The sequence below is a fragment of the Herpailurus yagouaroundi genome, unplaced genomic scaffold (genome assembly GCF_014898765.1).
Source record: "Herpailurus yagouaroundi ecotype Mexico unplaced genomic scaffold, PumYag 159, whole genome shotgun sequence".
Lineage (NCBI taxonomy): Eukaryota > Metazoa > Chordata > Mammalia > Carnivora > Felidae > Herpailurus > Herpailurus yagouaroundi.
The window spans coordinates 50,123,497-50,146,686 of record NW_024412400.1 but is presented as its reverse complement, the minus strand read 5'-3'; the positions used below and the strand labels follow the sequence as shown (position 1 = coordinate 50,146,686).

The 23,190-nt window shown below is 39.5% G+C and overlaps 1 protein-coding gene and 1 pseudogene across 9 annotated transcripts in view; one reads left to right on the top strand and one right to left on the bottom strand.

The window, feature by feature from the left end:
• The window catches only part of LOC121033391 (40S ribosomal protein S11-like), a 1,787-nt pseudogene extending 1,213 nt beyond the window's left edge, over window positions 1-574 (bottom strand).
• Window positions 1-23,190, top strand: part of PLCH1 (phospholipase C eta 1) — a 223,166-nt gene that overhangs the window by 66,524 nt on the left and 133,452 nt on the right. The gene's annotated exons all lie outside the window — the stretch shown is intronic.

Below are 23,190 nucleotides of genomic sequence, written 5' to 3'. Positions count from 1 at the left end.
CTTTCTTTCTTTCTTTCTTTCTTTCTTTCTTTCTTTCTTTCTTTCTTTCTTTTTCTGGGAAAATAACTTTATTTGGGGGTGTGGGGTGTGGGCAGATGTATAGTCCCAGAATTTTTAGAATTGCTTCTTGGTGCCAGTGGCCTTCATGACTTTGAGCATGTTGAAGTGCACACTCTTGCTCAAGGACTAGCACTCGCCCACTGTGACAGTGTCACTATTCTGAACATCCCTGAATCGGGGATAGGTACACAGACATGTTCTTGTGTTTCTCAAAGCAGCTGTACTGTCAGATGTAGTGGAGGTAGTCTCAGGGGATGACGCTGGCCCTCTGCATCTTCATCTTGGTCACCACATCAGACAGAATCTGCCCTCAGATGGCATTACCAGTAAAGGGGCATGTCTTGTCAGTGTAGGTACCCACAGTGGCCTCCTTGGGAGTCTTGAAGCCCAGACCCATGTTTTTATAGTACCACGGGAACTTCTACTTGCCAGTTTCTCCAAGCAGGATTTTCCTCTTATTTTGAAAGGTGGTTGACTGTTTTTGGTAGGCACGCTCCATCTGAATGTCCACCATCTTCCGAGAAAAGAGTTACATTTTCTTATGTTTAAGAACAGTTGAAAATCTTTCAAAAATTTTTTTAATGTTTATTCATTTTTGAGAGACAGAGGAGACAGAGCATCAGCGGGGAAGGGGCAGAGAGAGGGAGACACAGAATCTGAAGCAGGCTCCAGGCTCTGAGCTGTCAGCACAGAGCCCAGTGCGGGGCTCGAACTCATGAACTGCGAGATCATGACCTGAGCTGAAGTCAGACGCTCAACTGGCAACCACCCAGGTGCCCCAAGAGCAGTTGAAAATCTTAAACACAGTAGTATAAAAGAACTAGTACAAGAAGTATGATTTTATCTCTTAGCCCTCTTCACTTCTTTCCTAAATAAATTACTTTTAAGTCTTACTATCCTTTTTGTAGGGTTTTAGTGTTCCTTTCATATCTCTATATGATGTACTTACTCTACTACCTATTGATTTTTCAATTTTTGATATTCTCTATTGATTTTCTTCTATGGTAGATGAGGTATTAGCCCACTAGTAGCATCCCCACATCTCTTTCAGTTACTTTATTGGTTGGCTATCTTTGTAACTTTAACAATTCAGTTAACTTTTTTTCCTACTCTGCCAAATAGAAATACTCTACCTGTGACCATAGTACTCCCTTTACCCATCCTTTCTCTCACTTGTCTCTCTAACTTCTCATCATTACTCCTTCCATGTTTCAATCATAGGTTGATTTTAAAAGTTTAATATCAATAAGCAAAGTTTACATACTATGACTGCATAAAATTATGTTATTATGACTATATAAATGTTCACCAGAGCAAGTAATCACCTAATTTAATTTTTAATTGCTTAATTTTAATTAAGGGTACTGGTTCAGAACATGGTATCTGAAGAAAAGGTTGGATTCTGGAGATTTCTATACCAGATGATGGCATCAAATTCATTCGAAAAAACTGAGTACCTAAAAGTAATTTTGACAACTAGCAATGTTCATCAGAACTCAATGAGATGACCATAGTTGTTACCTCAGCTTTTGGGAGGATGAATCTCAGGTACAGAGAGAAAAATAACTTGCCCTAGATCATACTGTAATTTTGTAATTAGTAGAGCTGACATTTGATCCTGTGAGCAGACTTTGGAGCCTGGACTTGCAGTCAGTCATGTTCTCTTTCTTAGCCATACTGTTACTTACTTGGAGTTGGTAATATAAATAGGCAAGAAACAATTGATTGTCTTCTCTGTTTAAAAGAAAAACAAAAAGCATTACCATTTCTATAAAGACATCTTAATTTAACTTCTGCTTTCTGCATATGCTGTTCCCTTGAGTAAATAGACTTGCAAGTGAGTACTTATTGATTAAGAGACAAAAGACTTGTGAGGCAGATAAACAGGGTTTGGTGTAGGAAAGCAGTGGGGTAAGAATGCTTAGGGTGGAGCCAGATCATGCAAAGGTTTTTAATTTATTTTTAAGTTTTTTTTTACCTCATGTTTACTTACTTGTTTATTGAGAGAGAGTCCTTGCGAGGGAGGAGCACAGAGAGAGAGGGAGAGAGAGAATCCCAAGTAGGCTCCATCCTGTCTGCACAGAGCCCAACACGAGGTTTGGTCTCATCAACTGTGTGATCATGACCTGAGCTGAAATCGAGTCAGACTAGCCACCCAGGTGCCCCTAAGCAAGGCTTTTAATATCCCCCTGAGGAGTTTGGGTTGGATCTAATGAAGAAGGAAAGAAGATGATAAGCTTTGGATTTGACAGGTGATATAAAAGTGGTATTTTAGGGAAAAAGACTGGTATTTTAAGGAAAAAAAAGTGGTATTTTGGGGAAAAAAATCCTGTGAAGGATTGATAAAGGGTCCTGCAATCTACTTGAGAAATTGGTTCAGGCGTATTAAGACCATGAACCCTAGTCATTGAGGTTTTGACAAACAATCCATTACTATCTCTAATTACTTGTCAACAACACAGAAGCTATCATGAGTGAGCTAGAGTTACTTCAGTCATCTCTTTGAAGAAAGGTAAATGATTGTTTCTATTGATCTGTTTAAAGAGTAAGTCATGGTTGTAGATGTGTGTAATATAAGGTTTTCATCTAATTCAGCGACTTGTTGCTTCTTGCTTTTTAAAATCAATGTCAGTACTGTCTGGTTTTCCAGGTAACATGTGAAAAGAAAACTTGACATATACAGCCAGGGGTCTGAGGCCCCCCCTTCTCCCAAATGCAGATAGGAAATCAGAAGAGAAGGGACAAAATAAGACCCCTTTAAAGGACAGTTGTGTTACTCTCTTTTATAGTTTCTCTTTGCACATTTTTTCTCTCGTGTCTAAATTCATTCGTCATTATTTGCTTGTTTCTTTATTCTTTATTTTGAATGTCCAAAATTATACCTGCTGACTGTTTTTAAGAAACCAAGCAATATTGATTTATATTGAGTTCTAAGTAAAATTTCCCCTTGCCTTTCTCACTCCTCAGGTGTAACCACAGTTGATTCTTTTTCACATCTGGACTTACATTCTTCCAGGAATGTGCATACTTATGTGGACACACGTACAGAGGAGCCACACCATACTTCAGGTCTCATAGGGAATTACATTTTTATGTGAGCAACAAGGACAATGAAAAACATAAATTGTGTGGGCCATTTCATAACCTACCTTTCTATTGCTACTTGATGATCCCCCATATGAACACAAGATAGGACTTCAGCCTGGACTTAGTCACTAAATGCCTCTTATACTGTGAGCAATCTATTGGTGTTGAGGTTTTTGTTTAAAAGATATTTTTAAATGTTTATTTTTTTTTTTTTGAGAGAGAGAGAGAGAGCATGAGCGAGGGAGGGGCAAAGAGGAAGGGAGACACAGAATCTGAAGCAGGCACCAGGCTCTGAGCTGTCAGCACAGAGCCTGATGAGGAGCTCAAAACTACAAACCACGAGATCATGACCTGAGCTGAAATCGGACGCTTAACCGACTGAGTCACACAGGTGCTCCCTGGGCACTCAGTCTTATACTGGTTGTGATCAGTCTTCCACAAAGTCCTCCTTTTAGTTTCTAACCTTCCTTGCCTTAGTTTTCTTATTTCCTTTCTCTTTTCACAGAAGTAAAATTTAGAATATATTTATTTATGAAGCCACATGTGAGTCCATGAAGATAAGGATCCATGGTTGGTATTACTTTGGCTCTGATGTATATTAGTTGTTAAGATGCTGGAGCAGTTGTCTGCCATTTATGTTGGGCTAGGGGATCTTTCTAGGATGCCTTCCACGATTTTTCTTGTTCAAATTCAGGAGAGTATCATTAAGAACAAACCCAAAGTTGGGGAGCCTGCTTCAGATTCTGTGTCTCCCTGTCTCTCTGCCCCTCCCCCGCTTGCGCTCTCTTTCTCAAATATAAGTAAACATAAACAAAAATAAGAACAAATCCAAAGCAACACAAATCACAAATATTGGCAGGTCTGGCAAAAGCCCTGAAGATCATAGAGAACGACAAACTGATGAATTCTAAAGTTGTCAATGATCAGTGGAAATAATGCCGTGGGACCTGGCTAACATTCTGTTTCTATTCAGTGGGTGGATATCACCCTTACTTGAAGACAGAGTTCAGTTTTGGTCACTGCATTTAAAGAGGGTGGTGGAGAAAGTGGCATATGATAATGAGTAGCAGCAGAATGGAAAATGGGTCCTTTCCATAGGAACAGGTCAAGTTTAAGGGGCTGGATATAACATTTCTTGGTTGAACCACCCGGTTTTATAATTCTGTGGCTTCTAGTTATTGCTTTACTTTTTCTATTTTTTAATTTCTTCTTTTGACTAATATGCGTTTTTATTCCATTCCATTGCTTTATTGTGCTACTTTATTTTGTTTTGTTTTAGAGAAAGAGTGTGCATACATGAGTGGGGGAGGGGCAGAAGGGGAAAGAATCTCAAGCAGGTTCCACGCTCAGCATGGAGCCTGACGCAGGGCTCAGTCCCTCGACCTTGAGATCATGACCTGAGCTGAAATTGAGAGTCTGACCCTTAACCAACTGAGCCACCCAGGTGCCCCTGTTCTACTTCTTTATCCTATACTCATTTATTATTGTCTTTTGGATGCAATTTTAAGTTGACACTTCTTTGTTCAATTTCTTTAATTTCTCATTTACTCAGCACTTAATTTATTTTCTTGTTTTTTATTCATAGTGCTATAATCTTCCCCCATTCTCACACACAACCTGTTCTGTTTTTTACTTTATCATTTCTTTGTTTCCTTGTATCCCCAGTGACAAAAGAGGGACGCTGGTATCAGGGTGAGCCCCAGAAGTTCTAATCCAGGGTTTATTCACTGCTCTGGTACAGTGGGGGGCACAATATGGAATCTGGAGTAAAATAGTAGCAGACAACTGAAAGTTCTAATGACAGGGGCGCCTGGGTGGCTCAGTCGGTTGAGCATCCGACTTTGGCTCAGGTCATGATCTTGCAGCTTGTGAGTTCGAGCCCCACGTCGGGCTCTGTGCTGACAGCTCGGAGCCTGGAGCCTGCTTCGGATTCTGTGTCTCCCTCTCTCTCTGCCCCTAACTCACTTGCATTCTGTCTCTGTCTCTCTCAAAAATAAATAAACATTAAAAAAAAAGTTCTAATGGCAGCTTAATTTTTTAGGTAATCACCTCGGTCAATTTTTCTGGCACTCCTTTTCCTCATTTAAAAAATACTGATTCTTTGCCTTTCAAAGAACTGCGAAGATTAACGAGATGATGAGTGTGACAAGTCTTGCCCAGTGGTTGGTACATAAGCCTTAATTAAATGTTATATCTTTCCCTTAATCACACATACCTGCTCATTTTAGTATCTGTGAGACACACACACACACACACACACACACACACACACACACACACACACACCCCTTTCTCTCTGGATTGACAACCTGTATCAGTTTTCTTTTTGTCTTTTCCTCTGATTCCTGTATACTTACTCTTTTTGCCTAGTTACTACATACTCAAAACCAAAGTCAAATGTATGACAAAGATGCAAAATAAAAACATCAGGAAACAATCAGTTAAACAAATCCTTAGTTGATTTTAATTAGCAAGACAGATTATTTAGAGTATGTAAATGTGGAAATTTATTACTCTATTCTGATAATCACAGCTTACCCACAATACTTCATATCTCCTAAGAAGAACTAATATTTAATCATTTGTTTTAACTTCTTTCATGCTGTTTTTCAAATCAAAAAGTCGCCTGGCTTCTAATCACTTAGACAATTGCATAAATTAAGCAAACTGTCCCTTTACCAAAGATAACTTCTAAGTGTTATGTGTTTAGGATTTCCCACAGGCTGGAGGGTTTTTTTTTTAATGTTTATTTATTTTTGAGAGAGACAGAATGTGAGTGGGTTGGGGCAGAGAGAGAGGGAGACACAGAATCTGAAACAGGCTCCAGGCTCTGAGCTGTCAGCACAGAGCCCAACGCAGGGCTTGAACCCATGAGCTGCGAGATCATGACCTGAGCCATGACGCTCAACTGACTGAGCCACCTAGACACCCCTGGAGAGGATGTTTTAAAAAATACAAGAAGAGGGCTTGTTTATCTGTGTTTCAAAAATTAAAAAAATGAGATACGGTTTGTTTTTACCTTACCTGACAGGCAAAGGATTAAAAAACAAACAAAAAACCCCAGATACGTAGTATCAGCAGAGGTATGTGAAAATGGGCACTTTTTTATACTGCCAGTAGGAATTTGAATTAATGTTTCTGGATGGCAGTTTGACAGTAAACAAACCCTTTGGCTTGGTGGTTTTACTTTCAGAAGCTACTCCTTTAAAAGTACTTGCACATTTGGACAATGATCGGGTGATAGGAATGTTTACTGAAGTTGTTTTTTTTTTTGTAATAGCAAGAAAAGGTGAACAACCTAAATGTACACTAGTAGATAGGTTTTATTTTTATTTATTTATTTATTTATTTATTTATTTATTTATTTATTTATTTGGAGAGAGAGTACATGAGCAGGGGAGAGGGGCAGGGGGGAAGGGAGGGAGAGAGAGAGACAATCCCAAACAGACTTATACTGTCAGTGCAGAGCCCTGTGCAGGGCTTGATCCCACAACGCTGGCATCATGACCTGAGCTGAAATCGAGAGTTGGACACCCAAACAACTGAGCTACCCAGGTGCCCCAGTAGATAGTTTTTTCCTTAATGCCTAAGTGTATGTGCATACAAAAGGTAACGTAAGCTCAAAAGTTTATGCCTTGGACTAGTAGTACCAGTTATCTTTGACTATAGCATTCTGTATGATTTTCTTCATACTTCTTTGTGCATTTATAATTAACTTATATTACATTAATAAGAGATAAAAATCAAATCTGGTTAACAATCTGGCTACATAGAAAAAAACCAAACCACTCTTTTGCTGGCTCCCAGCTGTGCTCTGGTTAGGCCAGTGCTATTCTGAGACCCTAGAGGTGGTCTCACTGCTTCCAGCCTCTTCCTCTGGTTCAGTGTCTAATTGCTGTCTTTTGTTCTTTCCCAGTCCTTTTCCTTCAGTGTCGTCCTTTCCCGCTGTTTATCTTTTCTGCTTCTCCTTCCACAGCCTTGCTAGTTTACTGTCAAACCATTTACAACAATTTGTTCTTTCTTGAAGGCATCCTTTGTTTTTCTTGATATTTCCTTTGTCAGAAATACGATCTCTTCTGCCTCATTAGCACGGTAAACTCATCTTCTATGCCTCAGCTGTATTAGTTAAGGCAGTACTAGCTATTGTAACATTATTAAATCTGTGTATTTCTGGGGCTTAAGACACATTTCTTGCTGCTTTCACAGGTGTTCCTGGATGAGTGGCTCTCTTCCAGGTGGTGATTCAGGGGCTCAGGCTCCTTCTATTTTGTGGTTCTGCTGTTGTCAACATATGACTCACAAGGTTACCTGAGGTGTGTCTCCTTTCCAGGCAACCGAAAGGGGAAAACAAAATAGACAGTCCTGTGCAGATTTTTATGAGGAAGTTTTTAATGGGCAGTGCCTAAATTCTATTGGCTAGAGCCTAAGCACATGGCCAGACCTAACCACAAAGGATCCTGGGAAGTGTAGTCTGGTGTGTGCCCTGGAGGAAGAGGAAATGAATTTTGGTGAACACATAGTAATTGCTGCCTATTAGGCAGAAGCTTAAATCCTAGTTCCAGCCCTGGCTGTGTGTTGGTATGAAGATTAAATTTTGAGGCATCAGACATGAAATAGCTTCACGAATTCTGAAATATTGTACAGATACAAGAAGGACAACTTCATGAATACAGATCTCACTGTTTTGCTTTTTTAAAAAAGTGTACCTGACATGTAGATTAGACCAGTAATTGGCAAACTATACCCTGTGGGCCAGACCTGGCCAAATGCCTACTTTTGTAAATAAAGCTTTATTGGAACACAGCCATGCTCAATAGTTTATGTATATTATAAGGCTGCTTTTGCACTACATGCAAAGTTGGTTGAATGCCACAGAGACTGTATGGCCTGCAGAACCTAAAATGTTTACCATCTGGCTCCTTACAAAGTTTGCCAACCTTTGGACCAGACTGTGAGTGTCTGAGGTCTTATTCATTTGTGTTTAGTAGTGTCTGAGATGTAGCAGATGCTCAGGGAATCTTTACTGAGGGGTTGAAATCTCTTTTTAGAGCTCTGTAGTTCAAAAATTATGCAGCTGGAAGGCAGTTTCAGGAGGAGAGATGCCTCTCCACTAAAGTGGATGAACACTGTAGGTTCCTTTGCACTCTTTGAATAGCTAAATGGCCACGATAATCAGGCACCCTGAGTTCAGTCCCAGCTGAATCCCCTCTACTGTGCTGCCTTTGCCAGGTTCTTTTCTAAACATAAGTAAATGCCCCTTCTCATCATTATAATTGGAACAGTCACCAAACAGTCATCATTATAGCACATCATTATTCAACTCATTATGGTTGGCAAATATTAAACAAATGATTATTGCAGGGAGTAAAGGGCAGAGTAATGGACAGTTGACTAAGAAATGCTTTCATATTGTAAGTGCACTGTCTTCATTAATGTTTGTTTCTGCTTATTACATAGACTGGCTTTTGCTAGCTTGAAGATATAACAGCCTGAACAATGGCAGTGCAAATTTGATGGTAACTCTTTTTCTCTAATGATCGGCAAAATAAGAGTTTCTCTCAGCCAATCAATACAAATTCAACATTTAACATGTAGAGGTATAGAGCTAGATGATTGAGGGGAAGTTTATTGAGCTAACATTTATTGATGCTTGGTAGCTGTTATGCATCATGCACTGTACCTGGTTCCAAAGATGGTCAGGTAAATAAGCCCATTGTCCCTGCTTGAGGCATGTGTAGCTTAGTGACAGAAGATACAAAAAGGATGGGCACATATCTCCTTACCTTTGAGAGACAGGGAGAATTTTGCTGGGAGTTACTTTTATAGATAGTTAATATCTGGAGTAGCAGTCTCTTTAACTGTAATAATCAGAAGGTTGAATACTTTGGCTGGTTTATGGAAAGTAAGGAAGAGGGGCAGAACAAGAGAGAGAATAAGGGAACAAAAGGTGTCAGCAGTTGGTTAATGATAGAACTGGGTCAAGATTTACTTTTCCATGCGTATTCTTAGTTACCCAAATCTGACCAAAGGCACTTGCCTAAATTGATTAAATCACATGTTATGAAAGAGGTGTTTTTGCAGCTATGTTTAGTCCACACAAACTTGTAGCTTTCTCTTTCGTCTTTTTGTTTGGAGCAGTTGGATTTTAAAAGGATGCCAAAACACAAGGTATATACTTAGAAAATCTTTGTAGAATTTAGCTGTTCAGGTATATTGCTCTAAGAAATTTGCAGAACAGGGACAATGTCCTACACGGAGTCCATGCTCAATAATTGTTTATTGATAAAATATTTCGAGTTTTGCAGTTGGAATGAAAGATTTACTATCCCTTTTAGTTACAAAAAAAGGGAGAAAGAAATATATAACATAGATGATCAATGAGGGGCGCCTGGGTGGCTCGGTTGGTTAAGTGTCCGATTTTAGCCCAGATCATGATCTCACGGTTTGTGAGTTTAAGCTCCACATTGGGCTGACAGCAGAGCCTGCTTCGGATCCTCTGTCCCCTCTCTCTGCCCCCCGTCCTTTTTTCAAAAATAAATAAACATATAAAAAATTTAAAAAAGCAATGAATAGTTCAGAGTTCTCACTGGGGTGGAGATATTTGGTTGCAATGCATTCTCTTTTCTTTCTTGCCTCCTACTTTGCCGAGTCTCAGGATTATCATAAAATGTTTTAGATTATGGCAGTAGTTCCTCTAATTCTGGTGAATGTCTATATCTTAAGCTTATCTAAACAGTACTTTTAAGGTCTTTATTGAACTGCACAGGTGATAGGCCCCCCAGCTGGGATATGGAGGATGACAGCTCCAATTTGGGTCAGCTGGTAGGCTTTCTCTATAAATTCTGCTGATTCACTGAGGGGACCATCCTCCCCTGTTCTTCAACATGCCAATTGTTCATGTGGCATTATGTTTGAAAACTGCAGGCAGATAGGGATTTGGACTATATGGAATGTTCTGCAGAGCACATCAGACCTGTGTTATCTGGTAAATTTCATATGAAATTGATTTACCTGTGAAGTCACCCTAGGGGAGCCACTCATTCTAAGGTAACATAGGAAAAAGAGAATTGTCAATTTGTTTTCCAAGAAGTGATTTTTTTTAAAAAAGGAGCATGTTGATTTTCTTTAAATAATGTAAAATCCAAATGCACAATGAGACGAAACTCATGAGACTAATATGGGAAAATAAGTAGAAGAATTATTTTAGCCACCCAGCCTCACCACTAGACTCCTGCAGTAGTTGAAATAATTTAGCTAAAGTTCAGGTGCAGCTGTAGTTAAGAGTACCTCTGATATTAGGATATTAGGAGAGAATATATGTTTCTTGGGGACAGAAACAGTATATTTTCCTTCATAAATCTCTACATTCTTTAGTATAGTGTTGTGTACACGGCAGGTTTCTAGGGGCTCAACTATTGAAAAAGCCTTATAGTATGAGGCCTGCTATCACTGGCTGGGAATAGCCTTGGAGTTTTCTGCTGCAGTGTCAATTTCAGATGCCTTTAGTTTCTGCAACATTCTTAAGAATTTCAGAATTTGTGCCAAGAGCCAGCTTGGAGAGACAATAGGTCGCTAAAAGTGGCTGTTGACTTCTGAAAAGAACAATAGTTTACCCAAAAATGGTGTGTTCAGATGGCCACAGGTCTGCACTTTTAAGAAAAGTCTGACTTTTGGGACACCTGGGTGGATCAGTCGGTTAAGCATCTGACTCTTGGTTTGGGCTCAGGTCATGATCTCGCAGTTCATGAGTTCAAGCCCCACATCAGGCTCTACGCTGACAGTGCAGTGCCTGCTTGGGATTCTCTCTCCCTCTCTCTCTCCCTCTCCTGCATGTGCATGTGTCCCCTCTCTCTCTCAAAATAAATAAATGAACTTAACAAAAAAAATTCTGACTTTTGATTGTGTTCAGCCTATTAGGCCCTGAGGACCATGACACAGAGTGGGCAGCACCTTGATCAGGTGTGGGTGCTTTCTTGAAGGATCCATACGTTCTAGAAGATTTCTGGCTCCCCCATCCATGGGTATAGGTAATGAAGTGAAGAAATGCTTTCCATGTTAAGTAAGTCACATAGTAGGCCCTTGGCATACCAGTGTCAAATGAAGCAGAAGGGTCCTTCCTCTAATGGTTGACTGATGTTTGAAAGGGATTACGTGTGAGTAACACCTCACCCCTGGCTGGTGCTGAGGAGCAGTAAAAGAATATTCTGCAGTTTAAAAAATTTTTTTTAAATTTATTTTTGAAGGAGAGAGAGAGAGACAGAGCATGAGTGGGGGAGGAGCAGAGAGAGAGGGAGACACAGAATTCGAAGCAGGCTCCAGGTTCTGTGCTGTCAGCACAGAGCCTGACGCGGGGCTTGAACCCACGAACCGTGAGATCATGACCTGAGCCGAAGTTGGACGCTCAACTGACTGAGCCACCCAGACGCCCCAGAATATTCTGCAGTTTAGAGCTCCAGAGGGCTCCTTGGTTCTTCAGATGTATCCCTTGTTATCCTGACAGACTAGGAACTTCAATGGCTTGTGCCCAGTGTCCTTCATGGGCTTCAGTTCCATTGCTTCCTGATGCTTCAAAGAAGCTGGGGAGGCTTGGTTTCCAGTGATGGGTGGGTGGTGATGGACTCCACACATTTCCAAATGGTGCTGATGGGATAGCTACAGAGACAGTTTGGATGTTGCCGTTCAGTGTGGTACTGCTTCTTTGAGCTTTAACTCATGACAAGTAGATAAGTTGATTCTGTGGTCTGCTGGGTAATTATGTGTTCTAAGTAAGATTAACTTCTTAATTACTTCTGAAGGAGAAGCTGTAATATTGAACTGTGATTGCTTTTGGCAGGCAGCCAGAGAGAAAGCATAATTAAATGTGTGACTAGTTCTTTCCAACTATGAAAGGCATACTTCTAGGTAGGATTATTCAACCATTGGAGCAAGCCAGACTGAAGTAGATGCATCAAAGATAAATAGAGATTAACTTAATAGAAACAAACTTCTTTATTAAAAAAATTTTTTTAATGTTTTATTTATTTGAGAGAGAGAGAGAGAGGCAGAGGCAGAGAGGGGGGAACAGAGAATCCCAAGCAGACCCCATACTGACAGCAGAGAGCCCAATGCGGGCTCGAACTCAGGAACCATAGGATCATGACCTGAGATGAAGTCAGATGCTTAACTGCTGAGCCACCCAGATGCCCCAGAAACAAGCGTCTTTGTTTTATTTATTTATTTATTTATTTATTTATTTATTTATTTATTTATTTATTTATATATATTTTTTAAATGTTTATTTTTGAAAGAGAGAGAGAATGAACTGGGGAGGGGCACAGACAGAGGGAGATACAGAATCCAAAGCAGGCTCCAGGCTCTGAGCTGTCAGCACAGAGCCCAATGCGGGGTGTGAACCCATGAACCATGAGATCATGACCTGAGCCAAAGTCAGACGTTTAACTGACTGAGCCACCCAGGTGCCCCCAAACTTCTTTAAAATCAAGTTTTAGGGGCATCTGGGTGGCTCAGTCAATTAAGCATCTGCCTTCAGCTCGGGTCATGATCTCACAGTTTGTGAGTTTAAGCCCCATGTTGGGCTCTGTGCTGTCAGTTCAGAGCCTGGACCTTGCTTTGGATTCTGTGTCTCCCTCTCTCTCTGCCCCTCCCCTACTCACCTCTGTCTCTCAAAAGAATGAATAAAAGTTAAAGAAAAAATTAAAAAAAAGCAAGTTTTATTTTTTTATTTGTATTTAAATTTTTTAAATGTTTGTTTATTTTTGAGAGAGAGAGAGAGAGAGAGCACATGCAGGGGAGGGGCAGAGAGAGAAAGGGAAAGAGAGAATCCCAAGCAGGTTTCACACTGTCAGCACAGAGCCGGATGTAGGGCTCTATCTCATGAACTGTGAGATCATGACCTGAGCCGAAATCAAGAGCTGGATGCTTAACTGACTGAGCCACCCAGGTGCCCCTCAAGTTTTATTTTTTAAAGCATATTCTTTACTAAATTATTTTGTCCTTTACTGATAAACCTTAAGGAGTAAATAATGGGAAATGATAGGGAGTATCTTACCTTTTTCTCACAAGTATAGTTTCACATATAATTTAATAAATATTTTCGAAATAATATAAGGGAGGAAAGTTTCAGTTTCCTAGCACCCTTTTAGGTTCTCTGGCTGGGGCTCTGTGAGTTGGATGGACAAAAGGCAGAATGATAAGAAAAAGCATTCAAATTTATTTAATATAAGTTTTATATGACACAAGAGCCTTCATAAGGAATTGAAGACCTGAAGAAATAGTTAAGTCTGAATGTTTCTATACTAGGTTTGGTGAAGAGTAATAGAAAAAAAAATTTTTAGGACAAAAGGGTATGAGCGAAGGGTAGTAAACTGTGGGAAACTGAACACTGGCTCTGTGTTTGGATTTCTTTTGGCCTCCCTGTCTTCACAGGTAAGGATGCTCCTTATAAGGAGGTTAAGGAAGGGTACCTCTCACAAGAGGGTATTATGTGTGACCTATTTCAGAGGAAAAGGAGGAATACAGAGAATTCTTCCTGTATCTGCTATTTCAAATATTCAATATGCCAAGGTGTCATATTTTGAGGTAGTATATTCTGACTCCATTAATATTATTATTGTAAAGTTAAACTGAGTTCTAACTCTTGTTTCTTCTAATTCTTTACATGTGCTAATCAGTACTCAGCTGAAGGCTGAAAGGGGACCCTCTCGAAATCTCCAGAGGGCTCTCTCTAGGCAGTTCTCTCCTCTCCTGTAATCTGTCCTGTGAACTCTACCTAGCTTGGTCTCCTGGGACTCCCAACTTTGTCTTCTCAACCCAGAGAGACTGTCAAGCTGTTCCTGGGTTACCCCTTTCTAAGTCTAGAAAATCTCCCCAGGCAATAAGCTGGAGTAACCATTCAACTCACTCCATTTGATTCCCAACTCTTAGGGATTACTGTTCTTCATGGTCTGTGATGGGGTTCAAGACATGCTACCTCAGAATATGGCACCGTGGCATGTCGAATATTTTAAGCTAAAGGAATTTGAGAAATGGCATGTACAGGAAGGACTTTCTGATCTTCCCCTGTAGCAGGTCATAAAACCCAAGAAGGACTTTCCCCCCACAGCTTTATTGAGATAGAATTGACATATAACATTGCGTAAGTTTGAAGTGTATAGTGTGTTTTATTTGGTACATTTACATGTTGTGAAATGATGGCCACCCTCAAATCAGCTCCATCATGTCAAATACTTACCATTTATTTTTTTGTGATGAGAACTTTTCAGGTGTACTCTCCTCACAGCTTTCAGGTATATTAATATAGTATTGTTAGCTATAATCACCATGCTGTATATTAGATCCTTAGAACTTCTTCATCTTAGAACTGATTTGTAATTTGTAATTTATAATTTATACCCTTTTACTAACATCTCCCTGTTTTCGCCCATTCCTCAGCCTCTGGCAACCACTATTCTGTCTCTGTGAGTTCAGCTTTTTTAAGATTCCACATATAAGTGATATCACTTGTCTTTGATTTATATCACTTAGCATAATGCCTTCAAGTTTCATTCATGTTGTTATAAAAGGCAGGATTCGCTTCTTTTTCATGGCTGAATAATAAATATTCCATTATATGTATATATGTATGTATATATGTGTATGTATATGTATACCACATCTTTATTGTTGATGGACACTTAGCTTGTTTCCATGTATTGGCTGTTTCAAATAATGCTTCAACGAACAGAAGAGTGCAGATATCTCTTTGAGATCCTGTTTTCATTTCCTTTGTATATATTCCCAGAAGTGGGATTGCCGGATCATATGGTAATTCTACTTTGAATTTTTTGTGGAACTTCCATACCATTTTCTATAGTTGCTGTAGAATTTACATTCACCAACAGTGCACAAAAGTTGCCCTTTTCCTGCATCCTTGCCAGCACTTGTTATTGCTTGACTCTTTGGTGATGGCCATTCTATTAGGTGTGAAGTGATGCCTCATTATGGTTTGGATTTGCATTTCTCTGATGATTAGTGATAGCAAGCATCTTTTCATGTACCTGGTAGCCAAATATTTGTATGTCATCTATGGAAAAGTGTCTATTCAGGTCTTGTGCCCATTTTTTAACCAGGTTGTTTGTTGTTGCTATTGAGTTACATGAGTTTTTTTAATATATTTTGAATATTAACCCCTTATCAGATGTATGTTTTGCAAGTGTTTTTTCCCATTCCTTAGGTTGTGTTTTCATTTGTTGATTGTTTCTTTTGCTGTGCAGAAACTGTGCCATTTGATGTCATACCACTTAGTAATTTTTGCTTTTCTTGCTGTGTTTTTGGTGTTATATCCAAAGTATCATTCTGAGGGCCAGAGTCACAGAACCTTATCCCTGTACTTTTTTTTTTTTATAGGACTTTATGATTTCAGTTCTTATGTTTATTTTTTTTTTTTTTTATTTTTTTTTTTTTTAAATTTTTTTTCCAACGTTTATTTATTTTTGGGACAGAGAGAGACAGAGCATGAACGGGGGGAGGGGCAGAGAGAGAGAGAGACACAGAATCGGAAACAGGCTCCAGGCTCTGAGCCATCAGCCCAGAGCCCGACGCGGGGCTCGAACTCACGGACCGCGAGATCGTGACCTGGCTGAAGTCGGACGCTTAACCGACTGCGCCACCCAGGCGCCCCTCAGTTCTTATGTTTAAATCTTAATCTTTTTTGAATTAATTTTTGTGAGTGGTGTAAGACAGGGGTCCAATATTACTCTGCGTGTGGTTATCCAGTTTTTTTCAATATCATTTATTAAAGAGAGTGTCCTTTCCTCATTGAATAATCTTGGCTCCCTTGTCAAATATTAGTTGACTATATATGCAGTGGATTTATTTCTGGGTTCTCAGTTCTGTTCCATTGGCCTGTGTGTCTGGTTGTCTGATTGTGTTGGCTAATGCCTCCTCTAATATCATGTTATGTAGAGATAATGGGTATCCTTGGCTCATTCCAGACTTTAGCAGTATGATTTGAGTGTTTCCTTATTAAATAAGATGTTAGCTTTGTGACTGAGGGATACACACACACAACACACATGGAAATATCCTTTAATTTCTATTTTATTGTGTGGTTGTTTTTTTATTTTTTATTTTTTTCAACGTTTATTTTATTTTATTTTTGGGACAGAGAGAGACAGAGCATGAACGGGGGAGGAGCAGAGAGAGAGGGAGACACAGGATCGGAAACAGCCTCCAGGCTCTGAGCCATCAGCCCAGAGCCTGACGCGGGGCTCGAACTCACGGACCGTGAGATCGTGACCTGGCTGAAGTCGGACGCTTAACCGACTGCGCCACCCAGGCGCCCCATGTGGTTGTTTTTTTAAATCAGGAAAGGTATTATTTTTGGGGAGGGACTTTATTTATTTATTTTGAGAGAGATAGATAGAGGGAGGCAGAGAGAGAGGGAAAGAAAGGATCCCAAACAGGCTCTGTGCTCCCAGAGCAGAATGCGATGTGGGGCTCAAACTCACAAACCAGGAGATCATGACCTGAGCCGAGATGGTGTTGGATGCTTAGCTGACTTAGTCACCCAGGTGCCCCAGAAATGGTTTGTTTTCTCCCTTCCTCCCTGTGTTTGTTCTTTCCTTCCTTCCTTCCTTCCTTCCTTCCTTCCTTCCTTCCTTCCTTCCAGAAACATTTATTTTATTTTTTTAATTTATTTTTGTATTTTACATCCAACTTAGCATATACTGCAACAATGATTTCAGGAGTAGATTCCTTAGTGCCCCTTACCCATTTAGCCCATCTCCACCCCCACAACCCCTCCAGTAACCCTTGTTTGTTCTCTGTATTTAAGAGTCTCTTTTGCTTTGTCCCCCCTCCCTGTTTTTATATTATTTTTGCTTCCCTTCCCTTATGTCCATCTGTTTTATATCTTAAAGTCTTCCTATGAGTGAAGTCATACAATATTTGTCTTTCTCTGACTAATTTCGCTTAGCATAATACCCTCTAGTTCCATCCACATAGTTGCAGATGGAAAGATTTCATTCTTTTTGATTGCCAAATAATACTCCATTGTATATATATACCATATCTTCTTTATCCATTCATCCATCAATGGACGTTTGGGCCTTTTCCATACTTTGGCTATTGTTGATAGTGCTGCTATAAACATTGGGGTGCATGTGTCCCTTTGAAACAGCATACCTGTATCCCTTGGATAAATACCTAGTAGTGTAATTGCTGGGTCATAGGGTAGTTCTATTTTTAGTTTTTTGATGAACCTCCATACTGTTTTCCAGAGTGGCTGCACCAATTTGCAAAGAATGGTATTCTTTGAATGCCCTGAAGGCCATTTTATAAGTGAGGTTTGTCTGTAGTTATTTTTTGTGCAATCTATTATGAAGTCAAGTTAGGTATCAGTATTATAGCTGCTACATAAAACAAATTTGGCAACAGCTTATGATTCTTTTTCTATGTTCTGGAATAATTAAGTAGCATAGAGATTACAAATTATTTGAAGATTTGGTAGAACTTCTGTCATAAAGCCACATAGGTCTGGTGCTTCTTTTGGGGGGTAGTTTTTATCTGAGGGAATAATTTTCTCTATTCTATGAAAATTGATATTTGAGTTACTATCTGCATTGGGATCAAATTAGGGAAAGTGCATCTTTTTTGGAAAGCATCCCTTTAATCTAGGTTTTCAAATTTATTTGCTTAGAGTTAATGAAAGATTGTCTTTTGGTATTAAGCATATCTTCTGTTTCAATATTCTTTACTCTATAATTTTCTTATTTTACTTATGCTATGTCATTTTTTTCTTGAGTATATTTGCTAGTAAGGGTTTTCATCTCTTGTTTTATTTCTGTCTTGAAGAATCTGCATTTTATTTATTTATTCTTTTAAAAAGTGTATTTATTTTGAGAGAGACAGACAGCATGAGTGGGGGGAGGGGCAGAGAGAGAGGGAGAGAGAGAATCCCAAGCAGTGTCCACACTGTCAACATATAGAGCCCGATGCAGGGCTTGAACTCCCTAAACTGAGAGATCATGACCTTCACCGAAACCAGGAGTCAGATGCTTAAGCAACTGAGCCACCCAGGCATCCCAACGAATCTGCATTTTAAAGTTTATTTAGTAATCTTACTCTTTTGTATAAAAAAAAAAAAAGTGTTTCCTTTCTGTTTTCTTCAGTTCACTAGCCTTTTAGTAGGTAGCTTTTCTTTCCAGAAGAGATTTTTGTTTGTTTCAACCACTTCTAGGACTCCACTATCTCCTTCTATTTTCTACATGGTTGATGTCTAATTCTGAGGTTGGCTATGTTGGGTTCTTTATTTTATTACTTATATGTAAATTGAAATTCACAATTTTATCTAACTCCTAGTTATTCTCTGGGTGTGGGTTATGGATGGTTTTTCTTGCTTTCCTCTGGTGGGTGTATGGACAGATCTGGATTCAGGTAGTTTCTATTATCTGTAAGGATGCTGGAAGATTGACTCGGTAAAAGATCGATTCCGTAAAATAAAGTGGTGCAACTGAGAAATATTGACTAATGGGGAATTCTTAGAAAGATCTAAGAAGACCTTTATATGAGGTGACTTTTGAGTAGAGGCCTAAATAAAGTGAGGAAGTGAACCATATAACAGCTAAAGGCAGAATGTTCCAGGAAGAGGATACAGTAACTGCAAAGGCCTTATGGCAGGGTAAGGAGGGAATGGCAAAGATGCCAGGGCGGTGGAAGTAAAGTCAATGATAGAAAAAATAGTAGCACATGGAGTCAGAGAAGTAGTCAGACCATGCAGTTTCAATTTTTTTTCTAATGGTAATTGGAAGTTATTGCAGGGTTTTAAGGGGGAAGTGATAATGTCCTCTTTAGAGAGACCTCTTAGATGGTACCAGAGAAGATGGGCTTATGACTTAGGAAAAACAGAGAAACTAGTTATGATGTTATTGCATGAGATGGTGGACTGGACTGAAGTGGTAACTGGGAGGTTATGAGAAGTGGTCAGATTTTTAAGTGTTGGCTTGGTGGGATGTCCTGGTTGGTTGGATATGGGATGTACAAGAGAAGTATTCAGGATAAATGAGGTGATGCTGATGTCATTTCCTGAGACCGAAAGACATGATTGAAGAGCATTTTTTTGTTGTGGTGCTTGTGGTATACGTGTGTGTGTGTGTGTGTGACAAGAATTCTTCCTCGGCATGTTAAGGTTGACATTTCTAGATGGAGATGTTGATAGACAGTTTGAATGCTTGGTTCTGGATCTCAAGGGAGAGGGCATAGCTTTGTAGATATACATTTTAGAATCATGAGTATAGATAAGATCATGATACTTGCTAAGATCACTAAAGAATAAATGAAAGGTCACAGACTGAGTCCTGGTTTTCCCCAGACTTGAGAGCCCAGGGAAAAGATCATCCAGCAAGGGAAACCAAGGAGGATTGGAGAAACACCAAAGGAATAGCATATCCCAGGAGTCATGGGAGGAAAGCTTTTCAAGGAGAAGGATGTGATCAGCTGGGTCAAATGCTACTGCAGAGTTGAGAACAATGAATGTTGAGAAATGATCATGGGATTGGCAACTTGGAGGTCATGAACATGTCTGATCATCATGGTTTGAGTGGGGACTTGAGGATGCAAGACTGGTTGGGATGGATTGAAGAGAAAGGGGGAGGGAAAGAAATAGAGAGATACAACTGTTTTGAGGATTTTTTCCCCTAAAGATATGTAGACACATGGGGTGGTCACTAGAAAGGGATGTTGGGTCAAGGGGTGGAATTTTTTAAAGGGACTTTCTATAGAGTATTTGAAGACTATTAAAAATGATCTAGTAGAAAGAAAACAAATTGATGATGCAGGAGAGAGAGGAAGCAGAACAGGTGGACATAGATAACATGGTAGTGGAATGAGGAATTTCTCTACTTGTTTCCACTGTTAGTGAAATTAGAAGCAAAGTTATTAGTTGAGAATGGGAAGGGTACTGGAGATCTCAAGAGAGGAGCTTCGTTGAAGTCATTTTAGAGTGTGATGTAATAAACTGAGAAGGGAAAGGAAGGCCCATTGGGAAGTGAGGACACAAATTTAAAAATGAGCCTTTTTCCTTTATTTTGTTCTAGCCAATTGCATGTAGGCACAGAGAAGGTGGAGAATAGGAAATGACTTTGGTGAGGGAGAGTGTGATGAAGGAGTTGGATGTTTATGCAAGGCTGTGGAACCAATGCTGTGTAAGGAGGGCTATGGGATAAGACATTAAAAAAAAAAGCCAATGATTTGGAATTCTTGATGGGGTTGAATAATAGGATCTTTACCAGAGAAGAGTGAGAGGGAGAGAGAGAGAGAGAGAGAAAAAAAAAGAAAACCAATCAGTGGTGGCAGTCTAGTGGAAAGCTTGAAGTGAAGATTCTAGGAATTATACAGTTAGTGGTAATTGTATAATTAGAGTCTAGGTGGGACCATTGAAGAAGGAGGCTGAGGTAGGGGAGTGACAAGATTACTGGAAGTGAAGAGATCCAGGAACTAAAATGCCAGAGTATGGATGCATCATCCAATACTAAGTCAATGTTACCTGGAATGATTGCAGGAGTAGAAGTTGGTACAGAAATCGAGAGATGAAAGAGAATACCTGGGGGGTGGTTCACAACTGTAGGAGGGTAGGTAGCAGGTGGTATAGGCACAGACATGTGCTTTGTTTTTAGGTGTGTGTTTGGGGCGGGGGTCATGGTCTGAAAGCAGCAGAGAGGAGGAGAAGTAAATGAGATAAAAGGACTTAAAGATCTTCCTGTTTATAATAAGCACTTTATAAATGGTAGTTGATACCTAGTAATAAATGGTGAATAAATGATCTTGAACATGTAAAGCTATCTTCAAAGTGAGCTCAGAAAATGTGAACGTGTTCAACAGGGTCCCAAACAAAAAACAACTCTCTCCCTCACCAACCTGAAGGGGAATTGTGGTCTCCTATAACAGAATGTGGATTTGTCCTACTGACTCAAACGAATGCTGGCTGATAATAATCTTAGTCTACTGATCTCTGTTGTGCTGGTTTCTTTGTGTGCATTAGAAAAATGATGCTGTACAAATGCAGATTAATAGCAATCTATGAAACAATCAGATGTAAGAGGTTTAATGGGGCGCTTTTTAGTTTAAATGTTATGGCTGTTTGAGGGATCTAGCAGCATGAGTGATTAAAGTTAACTGGCTCCCTATTGCCCAAACTTTCCTGGAATGCTTGGAAAAATAAGAGTTAGGGTTAGATGTAAAGTCAAATCAATGCTAACCTCTAACTTGGACTTTGCCCTGGCTTCCTGCTCATTTAGAATGATTTGATCATTATGTTCACTGAGAAAGTCAAATTAATAAGCTTGTTCTGCATGGTTAACTGCATGGGTCCAAAGGCTCTGAGGCATAACGTATATATTTTTAGAGACTCCTGAAGGGAGGAAAGCCTAGAAAGTTAGGACTTAAAAATGGTGACCAACAGATATTCGTGTTTCCTTCTAGTTTATCCTAGGGAATATTGATCATTTCCAAGGATTTGGATTTAGAAATAGTACATCTGAGAAGATAATTGGAACATTTAATCTGCCTGTCAGCAACAGTGGAAGAAGAAAGCAGAGATTTCTTTTATTAATGTTTCATGTGAGATCAGCTGGTAAGGTAATTTCATACTGAAACCGAGAGCGATTGAAAAGTAAAGTGAGTAATAATCGAGGATGTTTACTCAATGTTATAGTTTACTTGCTGAAGGACATTAAGTTCCAGAAGTTTTTCCATATTAAGATATTCTTGGGGCGCCTGGGTGGCGCAGTCGGTTAAGCGTCCGACTTCAGCCAGGTCACGATCTCGCGCTCCGTGAGTTCGAGCCCCGCGTCAGGCTCTGGGCTGATGGCTCGGAGCCTGGAGCCTGTTTCCGATTCTGTGTCTCCCTCTCTCTCTGCCCCTCCGCCGTTCATGCTCTGTCTCTCTCTGTCCCAAAAATAATAAACGTTAAAAAAAAAAATTTAAGATATTCTTATTAGCTTAAAAATTATAAATATGTGGTTGTCACTGGAAATTTTAAGAGTGCGGACGTATATGGTGTAAAATGTAAATGGCCTCTTTTGGGATATTTTCCTTCACTCTCCTGCTTGCTGTTTACCCTTTGTACATATTCATGACAGTTTGGTGTATGTCCTTTCCTAACTTTTACCCTATGCACAGGCAAACATACTTTACCTTAACACTAAAAATGTATCTTATTATACATTCTGTTCAATTAATTGAATTGGATTCTTTAAAATTTTTGTAAAGTTTTTTTATTTATTTTGAGAGAGATGAAGACAGTGCAAGTGGGGGAGGGGCAGGGAGAGGGAGAGAGAGAATCCCAAGCGGGCTGTCACTGCAGAGCCTGATGCAGGGCTCAAACTCATGAACCATGGGATCATGACCTGAGCCAAAACCAAGGGTCAAATGCTTAACCAACCAGCCAGCCAGGCACCCCTGGTTTTGCTTTATTTTCTTCTCTTTTGCATTTTACACACACACACACACACACACACACACACACACACACACACGCTATTTATATTTATTCATATTGTTATTTACCCATCTGTCCCATTCCTTTTAACAGCTGTATTTTCAATATTATGTTGTACCATATTTTAAGTAACTAGGTCTCTGTTGACCGTTGTTTGTTTTTTGTTCTTACAATCACGCCATAACAGATACTCATTTACATATGCCTTTGTACCCTTGTGCAGTGTGTAAATGCCAAGAACTGAACTTGCAATTTTGAAAAATAGGAAAATTTGGATGTGGCTAAAGCTCTCCAGTGGATGAGAATGCCTGTTTACCCACACTCTAGCTAACACTGCATGATGTCAGCCTTTTAAATCCAGGCAACAATAGGATATCATGGTTTTAAGCTACATTTCTTGAATCATTAACATTGTTAGCATCTTCATTAGCTAACATTGTAAGATGTTAGTATCTTCTCATGTTTATAGTAATTTTCTCTTCTCCATATTGACTCAAGTCTGTAACCATTTTTATGGCAGTTTACCTTTTTTCTTTTTTTTTTTTTTAATGTTTATTTATTTTGAGAGA